At 43.2% G+C, this 16802-nt stretch overlaps 1 protein-coding gene across 1 annotated transcript in view; it reads left to right on the forward strand.

The window, feature by feature from the left end:
* The window catches only part of plcl2 (phospholipase C like 2), a 258870-nt gene that overhangs the window by 24263 nt on the left and 217805 nt on the right, over window positions 1–16802 (forward strand). The gene's annotated exons all lie outside the window — the stretch shown is intronic.

Here is a 16802-nt window from a genome sequence, read left to right on the forward strand (position 1 = left end):
ATTAATTAATTAATAATAATAATACCCCAGACAATTTTTAGAGATGCATACAAACATATATATACATACAACTGATATACACATACAAGTAATATGTATGAAGTAACCAAAAAACATAAATAAATAATAAACAAAATAATAAACAAACACCAACCCCTGTTTGTCAACCATCCCCTTCATCCCTGTACCTTGTGAATGTATGTCATTTTGAACTGGTTCATGTTTGGACATTGCTTTAACTCCACAATCAAACTGTTCCACAATCCTACTCCACAGACCGAAATACAAAAAGTTTTTCTGGTCATGCGGACTCTTTGTACCTTAAAATTAAATATTCTTCTTAAATTATAACCCCCCACTCGCTCATTGTATAATTTTTGTATATTTCCAGGTAAGTTTTAATTTTTGGCCCTAAACATTATCTGTGCTGTTTTAAATGCAACCAAATCTGCTAATTTTAATAATTTTGACTGTAAGAATAATGGATTAGTGTGATCCAGATACCTGACATTGTGAATAATACGTATTGCTCTTTTTTGCTCTCTCTCTGTCTGACTCTCTGTCTGTGTCTGTCTCTGTCTGTCTCTCTCTGTCTCTCTCTCTCTCTCTCTCTGTCTCTCTCTCTGTCTCTCTCTCTCTCTGTCTCTCTCTCTCTCTCTGTCTCTCTCTCTCTCTCTCTCTCTCTCTCTCTCTCTCTCTCTCTCTCTCTCTCTCTCTCTCTCTCTCTGTCTGTCTGTCTGTGTCTGTATGTCTCCGTGTCTGTGTCTGTCTGTCTCTCTGTGTCTGTCTCTCTCTCTGTCTCTCTCTCTCTCTCTGTCTGTCTCTCTCTGTCTGTCTCTCGCTCTCTCTCTCTCTCTCTCTCTCTGTGTCTCTCTCTCTCTCCCTCTTTCTGTCTCACTCTGTGTTTCTTTCTCTGTCTTTCTGTCTCTCACGATCTGTCTGTCTTGGTCCCTCTCTCTCGATCGCTAGATAGTGGTTGGGTCAATATGACATAGTGCCAGCACGCAAATGGGCCAGAACAACCTGTCTTTGAAAAGGTTGAAAATAGCTCTTGCACGTGGTAAAAAGACATTCAAAAGCCATTACAAAAATTATAGCATTAGTAAGTATATTCAACATTTTGTCCTGATTTCAGATTTCTAGCATCCATAGTGCTCTTATTTTTGTAAATTACTTTGTAGATTACCTTTTAATGTCCCTCAAAGACATTCTTCACCAGTACCATTGTTTAATTTTAGTTTAGTTTAGAGATACTGCGTGGAAACAGGCCATTTGGCCCACCGAGTCCACGCCAACCAGCAATCCCTGTACACTTGTTCTATCCTACACACTAGGGACGATTTGCAGAGAGACAATTAACCTACAAGCCAGCACGTCTTGGAATGTGGGAGGAAACCGGAAAACCCTTGTGGTCACAGGGAGACCGTACAAACTCCATAAAATAGCACCCGCAGTGAGGATTGAACCCAGCTGTCTGGCACTATAAGGCAACAACTCTACCGCTGCACCACCGTGAGAATTGGGAAATTTCTGGCATAGAATGGCTGGCAGATTTGGGCTTCCACTTTCACATAGGCTTCCTGACTTTGTTGGTATGGTTACGAAGGAATGGAAGCAATTTGGCCGGGGACTGCTGGAATTTTTATTTTCCACGGGACAATCAGTTTACATTAATTTTTCTCATCAATAAAAGCAATAACTTGTGAAGGCTTGAGAAATGCTGTAAATTGATAGTCACACTGAATTAGCTCAGAAGCATTTGACTTGATTGAATTAACAGCTGTAAAATGTTGGTGCCCTTCCAGACGTGTTTATTCTCGTAACATTTGCTTTTGCTAATCATTAATTTGAGAGTAGTTGACTAAAGCACTGCTGTTGTAGTTCTCACTACTTGACATATTCAGATGTATTTAAATGTGCCAATGTTTAAAAAATGTATCATATTTTATGACCAAACTATTGAATATTTACATGCTTACATATTATTATCTTTCAGTGTCTTATCTACAGGATTGCACAATATTGGCAAAATTAAGAAAAGAATGTGCATGTATGGAAAAGAAAATGCTCGATTGTTTTATTCAATGCAAAGGGTTCTTGATGTTGTTTTTGAACTGCACAGTTTGGCTTCTGTTTGAAACTATAATTAGCAGGATGGCATGATCTGTGACTCTTGATCACTACATATGATAGTTCAGGATATGGCATGTAAATTTACCACCTGCTGAAAGTCCGTCTCCTAAGCAGTAGAATTCAATGCTTAGAAATTCATCCCTGGCTGGTTAAGATAAATGCACAAGCATTTTAACTAAATAGAAATAAATGAAACTGAAGTTTTGAGACAGAGTCCAATGTCCCTTCTGCAACACTTCATGTAGACAGTCTCTCAGGAATAAGGATGTCTTGCAACTGGAGAGGCATGTGTGGGATTTGCAGACTGCTATAAGTGGGGCAGGTGAGTGGGCGGGTGCATGGGATGGTGCCTGCTTCTTCCACTGTTTGGGCCTGATGTCTTCATACTCCTGTTGTAAAGACTCAAGATGCTCACTGCCTTCCCAAGTGCTCCTCCTTTTTGTGAGATAACAGGCCAGTGATTTCCATAAATTGGTGTGAATGGTATATGTGGATATTTCTGAGGTGTGGTGAGAATCAGGGAACAGGGCATGTGGACAATATGGCCTACTCACTGGAGATATTTGAATGGGATCAGTCTCAGGCACTGACATTGGTTCTTCCATGTGTAAGGAGGAACTGCAGATGCTAGCTTACACCGAAGATAGACACAAAATGCTGAAGTAACACAGCGAGTGACGTTTCGGGTCGACACCCTTCATCAGACTGAGGCTGATTGGTTCCCCTATCCTGCCAGTAGATTTAGATGATTAACCTAATTTAATTTGGAAATTTACAGCATTGCAGGCATGATGATTTGAAGTGCCTAGGTCCTCTTAGTTGACAGAGTCAATGGGTTTTGTGTGGTTGAAAAAGATCACATAAGGTGGTTGGTGTTGCATTATCAATTTTTTTTTCTTTGATTTATTGTGTAATGATCATGTCCACTGTACCTCTTAATGAGCAAAATCTGCATTACCACTCTGGGAGTCATCATTTGGTCCAAGGGGGGGAGATAGCTGAAGAGAACACAGCCAATGGCTTTTCTGTTGCACACAGTAGGGAAACCCTGATGTGATTACTGTTGTTGGGCCTTTCTCCTTACTTGAGGGTGAGCAAAGTTGCAGAGAGAGCATAAATCACACTGCTGCAACAAAGCAGCACATTTAGCACCACCAAATGTGCTGCTTATGTAGCAGCTGTGCGGTGCACTCTGACCTGGGGATGAATTCCCAGAGCAGCAGGTTCCTCTTGTGGGATCAGGAGAAGGAGCAGCACGAGGGTGACAAGATTCGATCCCGACTACAGGTACTGTCTGTACGGAGTTTGTACGTTCTCCCGGTGACCCCGTGGGTTTTCTGCAAGATCTTTGGTTTCCTCCCACACTCCAGAGACATACAGGTATGTAGGTAAATTGGCTTGCAAAAAATGTAAAATTGTCCCTAGAGTGTGTAGTATAGCGTAAATGTGCGGGGATCGCTGGTTGGTGCGGAGCCGGTGGGCCGAAGGGCCTGTTTCCGCGCGGTATCTCTAAACTAAACTAAACTAAACTAAACTAATCTAAATTCTTAACCCACCTGCTTTTGGAATGTTTGAAAACCTCACCTTCCTACCTGATACATTTTATTGATTAAAATATGGCCGTTGGACTCTAGAATTTACATGCACGAGGCTCTGCACTTAGAAAGATACTAAGCTGCTTAAGAACAGTAGCCACTGAAAACTGGCAAATTCCAATAGTAATTTTTGAAGCAGATTTTAATTGTATAATTGCAGCTTTCCCATGAACAAGTTGGATTACATTTGCCCTCCGTAGGGGTTAATTATTGTTTCAAGTTGAGGTGTTGAGATTGTTTGGCACACTATTCACTGAAGTTTATAAAAGCAGTGAAGTATGTGTTACGGAGACATAAGGAACCACCGATACTGGAACCTTGAGTAGAACACAAAGTGCTGGAGTAACTCAGCGGGCTGGGCAGCGTCTCTGGAGGTCACGGATAAGCAAAGTTTCGGTTGGGACTTCTTCAGACTGATTATAGCGTTGCTGGAGAAAGCTGGAAGAGAGGTGGGGGCCTGGACAAAGCCTGGCAAGTGAAATAAGGTAAAAAGAAGACAAAAGGCTGTCAGCTCAGGAGCCTCTTTAACTTGCTGGATAAGTTCAAACTACTCCTATTTCTAGCCTTCATGCTGGGATCTCAAATCTACCTTTCTGCCAAATCTGGGATTTGCTGACTATCCGCTCAATCCCTGACGCCAGACTCATCTATTACTATAGAGGGCTTTGCAAATCCAATTCAACTGTACCCCCGGAGAGGTTCAATGAATAACTGAGTAACAGTGCATTAACAGTTGAATGAAAATAGTAACTAAAATAAAGTCCACAGACGTAATTTAATGGTATGATTTCAATGTTTCAAAGAAATATGAAATGGGTCGAGAACTGGTATAAATGGGAGGTATAAGTACAACTGGGTTAACGTATGATGAGCGTTTAAAGGCACTGGGCCTGTACTCGCTGGGGTTTAGAAGGATGAAGGGGAACCTCATTGAAACTTAGTGAAAGGACTGGATGGAGTGGATGTGGAGTGGATGTATCCACTATTGGGAGAGTTTAGAACCAGAGGGCATAGCCTCATGATAATACCTTTAGAAAGGAGATGAGGAGGAATTTATGTAGTTAGAGGGCGGTGAATCTGTGGAATTCTTTGCCACAGACAGCTGTGAAGGCCAAGTCATTGGGTATTTTTAAGGTGGGGATTGACACATACTTGATTAGTAACGGTGTAAAGGGTTATGGGGAGAAGGCAGGAGAATGAATGGGGTTGAGAGGGAAAGATAGATCAGCCATGATTGAATGGTGGAATGGCCTACTTCTGCTCCTATGAATTATGAACTTATGAAGCACAACATTTATTTATGTACTTTAAGCTGTTTTTCCATCGGAAGTGAGTATGCCGACTGAGTTTTTTAAATTGCTGCAATTTAACTAAAGTAAATATTACTTTTCTACATTTTTTTTACCTGGAGTTCCCTTCAACTAGGTCTTCTAAGTTTATTCCATAGTGTAGGTGGGGTGTAATTCATAAAATCTCTTTTAAATTAATGAGTTAATTTACAACCCCAAATTTGGGTAATTCAAAGTACCAAAGAAAAAATCTCAAACCGAAATCCAACCTGCATACTTCTGGTTTTAACAGCAGCTTGATTAGTGATTGACATCCAAACCATTCATGTGAAGTGGGTCACATATGGTTCTAAACAGTTCACTTTTGATACTGGAAGGTTATGTTTCTTCAGACACGAGACTAAGCTAATGAGCAGTCACAGCATTCTGGACTATGCTCGACTTGACATGTCTAACTACTGGCTTTTTGGACCAGTATTTAGTTGCCAATAGTTTCAATTGTGGGTGGGAATTGGTTTGTGTTGTGTAGTGAGTTAATTTCTGGTTGCTATTTTTTTGTCAAAGAATTTTCACCACTTGGAATCTAGCCTGACTGACAGAGTTGATTTCCTGTCAGATGGGGAAGCCTTTGGACAAGACCTCACCCAAGAGTAATAGATTTAGAGGTGGGGAATTTGGTCCACCATGCCAGAGCTAATGAGGGGACAGTATTCAAGTGAAGGGTAGTTCCAAGACTGTCAAATAAGACACAGGTGAAGGGAGCTGGAGGAAGCACTTCAACTGTAAAGTTTGATGTGAGATAAAATGCAACCTCATTAAACAATTTAAATAAGTGACTCATTTCACATGAACGGTTGGATGTCATTCGCTCTTCAAGTGCTGTTAAAACCAGGAGTAGGTAGCTTGGGTTTTGGTTTGATTTGTGTTGTGTAGTGAGTTCATTTCTGGTTGCTATTTTGTGTTGTGTAGTGAGTTAATTTCTGGTTGCTATTTATGCAAGGTCTCACCTTGCATAAACCAAATTGTGGATTTAAAAATTAACTAATTAATTCAACCAAAAACTAACAGGATTTGCATGAATTTAAAATCATCTTCAAATTATTCGTAACAAGGTTTTCTTGTTTATTGTTTCTGTATAATTTCCACAAAGCTGGAAGATTGCCTAGCAAATGGAACTAATAAGCCCTGCCTGTCACTGGACAGAAATGCTCAGCAGGGTCCTCTCTGCCTTTCTTTTGGCCCAGTAACAGTTGGTTACTGCTCTGATGAAAGTGTTTTTACTGCATAACGTTAATACTAAATCAATTTCCATACATCTACAGTAAAAGTAAATGTCTCTTATATATATTTAGTTCTAAACATCTGAATAATAAGGCTTAAGACATGCCTGATGTATTTCCTATGACGTTGGTAGCAACAGTGCACAGAAAATGCATATATTTTTCCATGAACTTGCGAGTCTTGTTCCCAACAACAGTGTATTGCAAATATTTTTTTATTTGCTCATTGGAAATTCAATTGATTATGTCCATTCCTTATATTTGACTATTGAATATATTGGGCAATGTGGTTCTGAAAAAGTGTCTTCAGCCTCAATTTGCAATTTGAATATCACTATATCTTAATTGGTACACATGACAATAAAAGACCTTTGAAATCTTTGAAATACCAATTCCTCTTCTTTCCACAGATACTGCTGACCTGCTGTGTTTCCAGTGTTTTCTGTTTTTGATTCAGATTTCCAGCAACTACAGATTTATTTATTTTGACTTGTACTTTGATGTTTTAGTCTTGGACATAACCCAAACCAAATATTTTTCCACACCTTAACCAGTATTCCCTTGATAATTCCCATCGGCTCTTCAGATGATACAGAAGCGTTATTATTACAATAGTGAGAAGTTCCTAGTTTTTATGTGGTCAGCTTCATGATGGAGACAGGGGACCTCTGATATTCTGACTTGGATGTTCAAAACAGCAACAACTAGTATTTATATATTCCTTTCAACCTTGTAAAATATCCTAAGGCACTTTGCAGGATCATTACCAACCAAAATTGACTTGCATATCAGGATGAATGAGAAATACCTTGGTTGAAATAGAGAGAGTACAGAGGAGATTTATTAGAATGTTGCCTGGGTTTCAGCACCTAAGTTACAGAGAAAGGTTGAACAAGAGGTCTTTATTCTTTGGAGCGCAGAAGGTTAAGGGGGGACTTGATAGAGGTCTCTAAAATTATGAGAGGGATAGACACAGTTGACGTGGATAAGCTTTTTCCATTGAGAGTAGGGAAGTTTCAAACAAGAGGACATGATTTGAGAATTAAGGGACAAATGTTTAGGGGCAACATGAGGGGGACCTTCTTTACTCAGAGAGTGGTAGCTGTGTGGAATGAGCTTCCAGTGGAAGTGGTGAAGGCAGGTTCGTTTTTATCATTTAAAAATAAATTGGATAGGTATATGGACAGGAAAGGAATGGAGGGTTATGGTCTGAGTGCAGGTAGATGGGTCTAGGTGAGAGTAAGTGTTCGGCATGGACTAGAAGGGCCGAGATGGCCTGTTTCCGTGCTGTAATTGTTATATGGTTATATGGAAAGGGGTAGGATTCAAGGAGAGTTGTATTGGAGAAAAGAACGATTTAAAGAGCGAATGTGAAGTTCAGAGCCCAGGCAGCCATATTTGGAACAACCTGAAGGGTGTTAAAGCTGGAGGATGTTAGAGCCAAGGTCATGGAGAGATCTAAAAGCAAGGATGGAAATTTAAAGTTAAGGAATGGTGGGCAAAGTAGGTTGGCAACCACAAATGCAATGCGTTATTATCTTTTGGTAGAGTTATATAGGCAGCAGAGTTTCAGACGGGCTCAAGTTCTCGAGGGATAAAAACTCAAAGTGCTGGAGTAAATCAGCGGGTCAGGCAGAATCTCTGGAAGACATCGATAGATGATGTATCGGGTCTGGGTCACTCGCCTTCTCAAGTTTATGGAAGGTGGAGGGGTCAGAGGTAGCAATCAAATGCAGAGGTGATAAAATCATAGACAATGGTTTCCGTGATAGTTGAGCTGTTTTGGGACACAGTTATAAGTTGAAAGCACATCCCACAGTCATATTTGCCGTTGGTTAATACGTTGAAATAAAATAGATATGCATCTATATCACATGGTTTATATTTGATTCCATTAAAGTAATAAAGCACTTCAATAGTTAAGTGTGTGAAATCAAGTATGCTAAGTAGTGAAGGATGGGAAAGTGCTGCTATTGCTAATTTTACCAAGCTTAACACTTTGAGACAACTTAATATTAATTTCTTTGCAAATTTTGTAAAGGAGTGTTTCTAGAAAACCTTTAATATTTTAGAGTGTTTTAAACAGAACATTAGAACTTAGAGGTGTTTAAAGACTTGCCTACTGCAAATGTTCTGCAGTAAATGTTCACTTTTGTCACTTCTTGCACAAGGTCATGGAATTGAATGATATGCTTCATGGTTTCCAACCATTTTATATGTAACTAGATCAATTGGGACCCGTTAGGCCCCGTCCCCCCACGTGGGGGGTGCGGCGTCACACAGGAGGGCTGGTCCCCGAACGCGGCGTCGGCGCTCACCCTGGAGACAAGCCCCCCTCCCCCGGAGTCAATCACCCCCATCACCCGTTCCCCCAACGTAACCCGTTCGCCCAACGCAATATTCCACCACTCACCCACAGCCCTAACTGCACAGGCATGGCTCATTTCCCCTCATCCCCAAACACTCCCTCCCCCTCCTCTTCACCCCCCTCACATCCTCCCCTCCTCCACTCCCTCCTTCACCTCTCCCTTCCTCTCCTTTCCCTTGCCCTCAGTCACTCATTACCCTCAGTCACTCCCTCCCATCCTCCATAACTCCTCTCCCCTCCCTACCCGCCTGACCCGTTGGGCCCCATTTCCTCAACGCAATATTCCACCACTCACCCATTTCCCAACGCAATCCGTTCCCCCAACGCAATTAATCTTTCCCATGTGGGGGGGAGGGGGCAGTCAGCGCTTCCCGGAGCCAATGAATGAACTCGACCTTTGGGTCAGTGTCAGCGCTCCCTTGAGCCAATCAATCCTTCCCATGTTGGGGGGGGGGGCAAAAATCTCACTCTCCTTAATTCCCTTGAAACTGCTGATCCCATTTTCTCTCTGTCACCTCTCCCTCCCACTACTTTACCCTACCCTTAGTCACTACCTCCCTCACCTCTCCCCTTTCGCACTCCCCCACTAAAGACAATGTTTAAATAACATTTCTTCTCCTCCCGTCCCCTACTCCGTCAACCCTCATAACGTCTGTCTTGGCAACAGAGATCATCACAGGAAGCTGCTAGAAAAGTCTCACTCTCACAGGCAGTTGTTTTCAAAGTTGGCTTTTTTTAAACTTTAAATATCAATAACTTGTGAAATATAACATCAAATGTGAAGAAATATGATACTGACGACCACGAGAAAAAGTTGAGTAAGATTTTGCAAAAATGTTCGTGCTATTGTGTACCGTTTTGGCGTAGTTCCTTGATCTCACAGACAGACAGACAAACAAGACAAGACTTTTAATAGTATACTGGACCAAGTGGGACCCGTTGGGTCCCGTCCCCCAATGCGGGGGAGCATGGCGTCTAATGGGAGGGCTGGTCCCCGAACTCGCCATCAGCCCCATCACCCGTTCCCCCAATGTAACCCATTCGCCCAAAGCAATATTCCACCACTCACCCATAGCCCCTAACTGCGCAGGTGCAGCTCATTTCGCCTCAACCCCCAACACTCCCTCCCCCACCTCTTAACCCTCCCTCTTCTCTACCCTCACCTCCTCCACTCCCTCCTTCACCTCTCCCTCCTTCACCTCTCCCTCCCTCTCCTTTATCGTCCCCTCAGTCACTCCCTACCCTCAGTCATTTCCTCCCACCCTCCATAACCTCTCTCCCCTCCCTACCCCCCTGACCCGTTGTGCCCCGTTTCCCCAATGCAACCCGTTGCCACCACTCACCCATTCCCCCAACGCAATTAATCCTTCCCACGTGGGGGTGGGGGGGGGGGGGTGGGGGCAGTCGCCGCTTTCCGAAGCCAATGAATGGACTCGACTTTTGGGTCGGCGTTGGCACTCCCTTGAGCCAATCAACCCTTCCCAAGAGGGGGGGGGGGGGCAGTGAGCGCTTCCCGGAGTCAATGGATGGACTCAACTTTTGAGTCGGCGTCGGCACTCCATGGAGCCAATCAATCCTTCCCATGTGGGGGGGGGGGGGCAAAAATCTCACTCTCTCCTTACTCCCCTTGAAGCTGCTGATCCCATTGTCTCTCTGTCACCTCTCCCTCCCTCTCCTTTTCCCTACCCTCAGTCACTCCCTTCCTCACCTCTCCCCTTTCGTACTCCCCCACTAAAGACAATGTTTAAATAACATTTCTTCTCTTCCCATTCCCCACTCCGTCAACCCTCATAGCTTCTGTATTGGCAGCAGAGATCACATTGTGATGTCATTTCCAGTTGTCGGAATGTTCACTGCAGCGTGTGTAAATGAGATCCCATTGTAAATAGACGACTGTGAGATGCCATTGTGACATAATCACTGGAAGCTGCTAGAAAAGTCATAACATCAAACATGAATAACATAAAATGTGAAGAAACTTGATACTTAAGACCACGGGAAAAAGCTGAGTAAGATTTGCGCTATTGTGTTCCTTGATCTCACAGACAGACAAACATGATGAGATTTTTAATAGTATACTAAACCAAGTGGGACCCGTTGGGTCCCATCCCCTCAACGTGCAGTTGCAGGGGGGGGGGGGGTCTGCGGCGTCACACACACACTAACCACCTCCCACACACACGCACACACTAACCATCCGCCTTGATATAATATTAATATTATTCACTCGCTCCTTTTACCACATCCCCGCCCTATCCACTCATGCATTTCCCCCAACTCACAGGCGCGGCTAGAGATGGAGGGGGAGGGAGTAGAGAGGGCAGGGGCAGAAGACAGAGACAGAGGGCAGAGGCAGAGACATAGGGCAGAGGCAGAAGACAGAGGGCAGCGACAAAGGCAGAGAACGTCAGCAACCTCCCCACCATGCGCCGACACGAGGACCGTGAGTCAGGCGGCGTGGCGACGAGCGGGCGAGCGTTGACCAAAGGACCGCGAGTTGGGCCGCCGCAGTCTTCAGCTATGATCTTTGGTCTTCAGTCCAGGGTCCGACTTCATCTCCGACTGCATCTTTTGAATAACCGGATGGAGGAGGGAGGGGTGGGCGGTGACGTCACTCGCAGCACGAGGAAGAAGGTACGCAGACCCATTGTGATGTCATCAGCGAAAGACAGTCGTTTTTAAATACAAAGTTTTGTCAGATTGTTATACATTTTCATTAATAAATCGAGAAATAAAGCATGACACTTTCAAATAAGGCGATTTTGGACTCCAGGAGGAAAATGTCTGCCGGAATATGTAAACATTTTACCGTTACCGCGTAGTTTTTTCGCGAAGATGTGATTACACACAAACACACACACAAATAAATACACATCCAAGAGCAGAGTTTTGTAAGTATAGAGATAAATAGATGCGTGCACACATGTCAAGGATTTTTAATCAATGATAAAAAAAATATTAGTATCAAATTGGATGAGGCCATCAAAGCAACCATCAAATCAGGCCTTACAGTGACCACCACACTCACCCTGCAGACACACTGCAATGCTGCCAGCAGACGCACTTGCAAACAGTTGAAACATTTAAATTATTTTTTATTACTTAAATAATTTCAATACTGAATTAAAAACAAAAAAATACTGTAAAGTAAAATAAACACTGTGGTCATGCTTGATGCACCAGCAATGGCTGGCATAGAGTTGAGGGGGCCAAGCCAACCTTATTCAGCTGCTGGAGTTCAGTAGTGAGATCAAAGGTAAAGCAGATGGTCACAAGAAAGCGTTTGACCTCCTGAATATTCCCAATATTCACATGCCATCATGTGTTGGCACGGAAATTTGTAACATACTCCTGCATGCATTGCAGAGTTATAATGGTTTTTCATGGTTGCATTGAATTATAAAACATTATATTGGAAAGGCTGGCTGTATGTTGGAGTGAAGAAAGTGTTTTCCTAAAACTGATCTTCCAAAACGAAGGGAATGAATGGCACACCACCTTTCAAAGTATTGTATATTTGGACTAAATATAAAACAACTAATTGAAATGTGTGACTTAATTGGAACGACTTAATTTGAATGATTGCATTATTCGGTTTCATAGAAACATAGAAACATAGAAAATAGGTGCAGGAGGAGGCCATTCGGCCCTTCGAGCCAGCACCGCCATTCATTGTGATCATGGCTGATCATCCCCCATCAATAACCTGTGCCTGCCTTCTCCCCATATCCCTTGACTCCACTAGCCCCTAGAGCTCTATCTAACTCTGTCTTAAATCCATTCAGTGACTTGGCCTCCACTGCCCTCTGTGGCAGGAAATTTCATAAATTCACAACCCTCTGGGTGAAAAGGTTTTTTCTCACCTCAGTCTTAAATGACTTCCCCATTATTCTAAGACTGTGGCCCCTGGTTCTGGACTCGCCCAACATTGGGAACATTTTTCCTGCATCTAGCTTGTCCAGTCCTTTTATAATTTTATATGTTTCTATAAGATATCCCCTCATCCTTCTAAACTCCAGTGAATACAAGCCTAGTCTTTTCAATCTTTCCTCATATGACAGTCCCGCCATCCCAGGGATCTATCTCGTGAACCTACACTGCACTGCCTCAATCACAAGGATGTCCTTCCTCAAATTAGGAGACCAAAACTGTACACAATACTCCAGATGTGGTCTCACCAGAGCCCTATGCAACTGCAGAAGAACCTCTTTACTCCTATACTGAAATCCTCTTGTTATGAAGGCCAACATTCCATTAGCTTTCTTCACTGCCTGCCGTACCTGTACGCCAACTTTCAGTGACCGGTGTACAAGGACACCCAGGTCTCGCTGTACCTCCCCCTTACCTAACCTAACCCCATTGAGATAATAATCCCCCCCTTGTTTTTGCCGCCAAAATGGATAACCTCACATTTATCTATATTATACTGCATCTGCCACGCATCTGCCCACTCACTCAACCTGTCCAGGTCACCCTGCAACCTCCTAACATCCTCTTCACAGTTCACACTGCCACCCAGCTTTGTGTCATCCGCAAACTTGCTAGTGTTGCTCCTAATTCCCTCTTCCAAATCATTAATATATATGGTAAACAGTTGCGGCACCAACACCGAGCCTTGCGGCACTCCACTCGCCACTGCCTGCCATTCTGAAAAGGACCCGTTCACTCCTACTCTTTGCTTCCGGTCTGCCAACCAATTTTCTATCTATGTCAACACCCTACCCCCAATACCATGTGTTCTAATTATAGTCACCAGTCTCCCGTGTGGACCTTATCAAAGACTTTCTGAAAGTCTAGATACACTCCATCCACTGGCACCCCTTCATCCATTTTACTTGTCACATCCTCAAAAAATTCCAGAGGATTAGCCAAGCACGATTCCCCCTTCATAAATCCATGTTGACTTGGACTAATCCTTTTACTGCTATCCAAATGCCACATTATTACTTCTTTAATAATTGACTCCAGCATCTTTCCAACCACCGAAGTCAGGCTAACTGGTCTGTAATTCCCCGTTTTCTCTCTCGCTCCTTTCTTGAAAAGTGGGATAACATTAGCTAACCTCCAATCCACAGGAACTGATCCTGAATCTATTGAACATTGGAAAATGATCACCAATGAGTCCACTATTTCTAGAGCCACCTCACTGAGGACCCTGGGATGCAGACCATCAGGCCCAGGTGACCGGTGTCCAAGGACACCCAGGTCTCGCTGTACCTCCCCCTAACCTAACCCCATTGTCATCCTTCAGTCCCATTAGCCTACCCAATACTATTTCTCTCCTAATGAACATTTCTTTCAGTTCCTCTGTCCTCCAGTACATCTGGGAGATGTATATCTGGGTGTCTGGGTGTCATACTCCTTTGCCAAGTGATACCCTGACCAATGAACCCTGCTACTTAATTTCAATGCATTAACTTCAGTGATCCATTTAAATCATAATTTTTATAGGTTAAATACTTTGCACCATGCTTGAAGGCTGTCATGAAATTAAATATTACAGCTCCTCTTTTATTTGTATGAGAACTACTCTAGATATGTTTGTTGGTCTGGAAGTTCAACTTGCATGTAAACTGCAGTGAAGTGGGGTTGTGTGCCTGTTTGACAATGGGGAGTAACCCTTGTTTGCTCTTTTATAAGTGGCATTCCACAACGATTAAATCTTTGGAGTCGAGGGTGAAACTTGCATGTAATGGTATCGTGGCTGGATCTCCCAAATGGCAGCTGCAATGGATTCTTGGCCAGAAACGGATGGGAGCAGCTGGGGTGGATGGTCATGAGGTGTGCTGAGACAGATCTGATAGCTAGCACCTGCATCTCTGATGCGGAATTGAAAATTGAGATAGTACAGGTCGACAGCTAGGAATTATTTGGGGACCACCAGATATATAGTCGTCTGCCTCTTTTGATAATGCTCAGAAATTTGGTCCATGATTACATTCTATCCACTGCTATGTTGTGTGATGAATAGGGCACATTTAAATGTGCAATTCAAAGTTGCATTTTCTTCTACGAAGTCCTACTTTTGGCAGTAGTTTCGCATCTCAGTTCGTTGGAGTAGTGCATCAGCTGCAATATGCGGTGCTGTTGAGTTTCTAGGCTATTTTCTTTAATCTGTGAATAAGCAACAGTACTGTGTTTTCTTTCTCTGATTTAGCCTTATTGTTACCTTCCAATCTTGATGCTCTCTGTAGCTTGTTAAGAAGTTCAGATTTTTATTGTTTGTGATTCATCTCTGAGAGTGATAATTAATTTGGGCCTGCTGAACATTGAGAGCAATGTCCTCTGAATGATGTATCTCCTTCTAAACTGTTAACTGTTTTGTCTTTTTATTCCATCCCTTATGTTAAAACTGTTTACGATGTGGCCATGAAATCAATTTGAAAATCGTGAATTTCGACCTCCTTTGATTTTGCAAATAAGATATGTGTGGGTTTAGCTAAATCATACGTTACCACATCAAACCCTAAAGTATCCTTGGGATGAATACTTTATTTCTTTCATCAACTAAAAATAAATGTTAGAAACTTTCATCATATGTGATTAAACCAATTCCTAATCCAGTTTACATATCATATAATTAAGGAATCGTACAGCATAGAAAGGTACCTTTTGGTCAGCCTTGACCTTGCCGACCAAGGTGCCCCATCTAAGCTAGTCCCATTTGCCTGCATTTGGCCCATATCCCTCTAAACATTTCCTATCTATGTATATGTCCAAAGGTTTTTTTAAATGTTGTTATTGTACATGCCTTAACTACCTCCTCTGGCAGCCCGTTCCACATACCCACTGGCCTCTGTGTGATAAAATTGCACTTGCGGCCTAAAATTGCACCTGCGGCCTAAAATTGCACCTGCGGCCTATAACATCCTGAAGCTGTGGTCTCCGGTAGGAAAGTGCCGATTCGGGACCTCCAAGCCGCGGAGTGTGTTCGACCGTCCCGACGTCAGAGTTTCAATCATCCCGACGAGAGGGCCTGTACATCGGGCCGTCCGTAGCAGCGACTACAAAGGGTTTATCTCCGCGAACAAGGAGGTGGACTGGCTGAACTTTGTTGCCTTCCATCACAGTGAAGAATGATGTGGTGGATATTTGTGTTAAATTTTATTGTGTATTAGACTAAGTGGGACCCGTTGGGTCCCAGCATCACACGGGAGGGCTGGTCACCAACGCAATATTCCACCTCTCCACCAATTCCAATATTGCTCGCCATGGGGGGGGGGGCTATCTGTTGCGCTAGTATGGGTGTTGCAGGCCGAAGGTACTGGTTTCCAGAGGGCTAGTATAGACATTGTGGGATGAATGGATTCTTGGGCTGGTAGCCAACTGTTGCAACGATTTTAAAAGCCAAGCCAAGGCAAACAATTTGGCTGCAGCCACCCGACAACCAAAATTCATTTTGTGAACATAAACTTTATAAAAGGCGAGGCAAACAATTTGGCTGCAGCCACCTGACAACCAAAATTCATTTTGTGAACACAAACTTTTTAAAAGGTGAGGCAAACAATTTGGCTGCAGCCACCTGACAACCAACATTCATTTTGTGAACACAAACTTTAAAAAAAGGCAAGGCAAACAATTGGGCAGCAGCCACCTTACAGCCGCATCGAGGGGACTCACCGTGGAGTAGTCATATGCGTTCAGTGTTATTCGCAGCTCAGAGAGCAGTGACCCTCTCGCTTCCTGGGTCTGGCAGAGACTGAGTGAGGGATTACACTTCCGAGTTTGGTAGTCCCTCCCCCCCTGCCGCCAGCGGGGGCAGCAGAGAGAATGGTGATTTAAAAAAAAACATTAATATCTCTCTGATTTTTCATCGACGGGGAAAATCCTCCGGTCCCTGAAGGCGGAGGGGGGCTCTGAGCGAGATGGCCAAAAATGACGGCCGTAGGTGGCGGCGTTCTCTCGGAAATCGCAGCACAGCGGGCCAAAAGCGGTCAAGATCAGACTTTTAGTAATATAGATTGTGTGTTCTTTTTAAGTGTATCGCTGCTGGCAAATTAATTTCACTGCACCTTCGGGTACATGTGACGAATAAAATTTACTTTGACTCAGGTTCCTATTAAATCTTACTCCACTCACAAACCTTTTCTAGGAAAAATATTCTGTGCTTTCATCCGTTCTATTCCCCTCATGATTT

Source organism: Amblyraja radiata, chromosome 2 (genome assembly GCF_010909765.2).
Source record: "Amblyraja radiata isolate CabotCenter1 chromosome 2, sAmbRad1.1.pri, whole genome shotgun sequence".
NCBI classification, from domain to species: Eukaryota; Metazoa; Chordata; class Chondrichthyes; order Rajiformes; family Rajidae; genus Amblyraja; species Amblyraja radiata.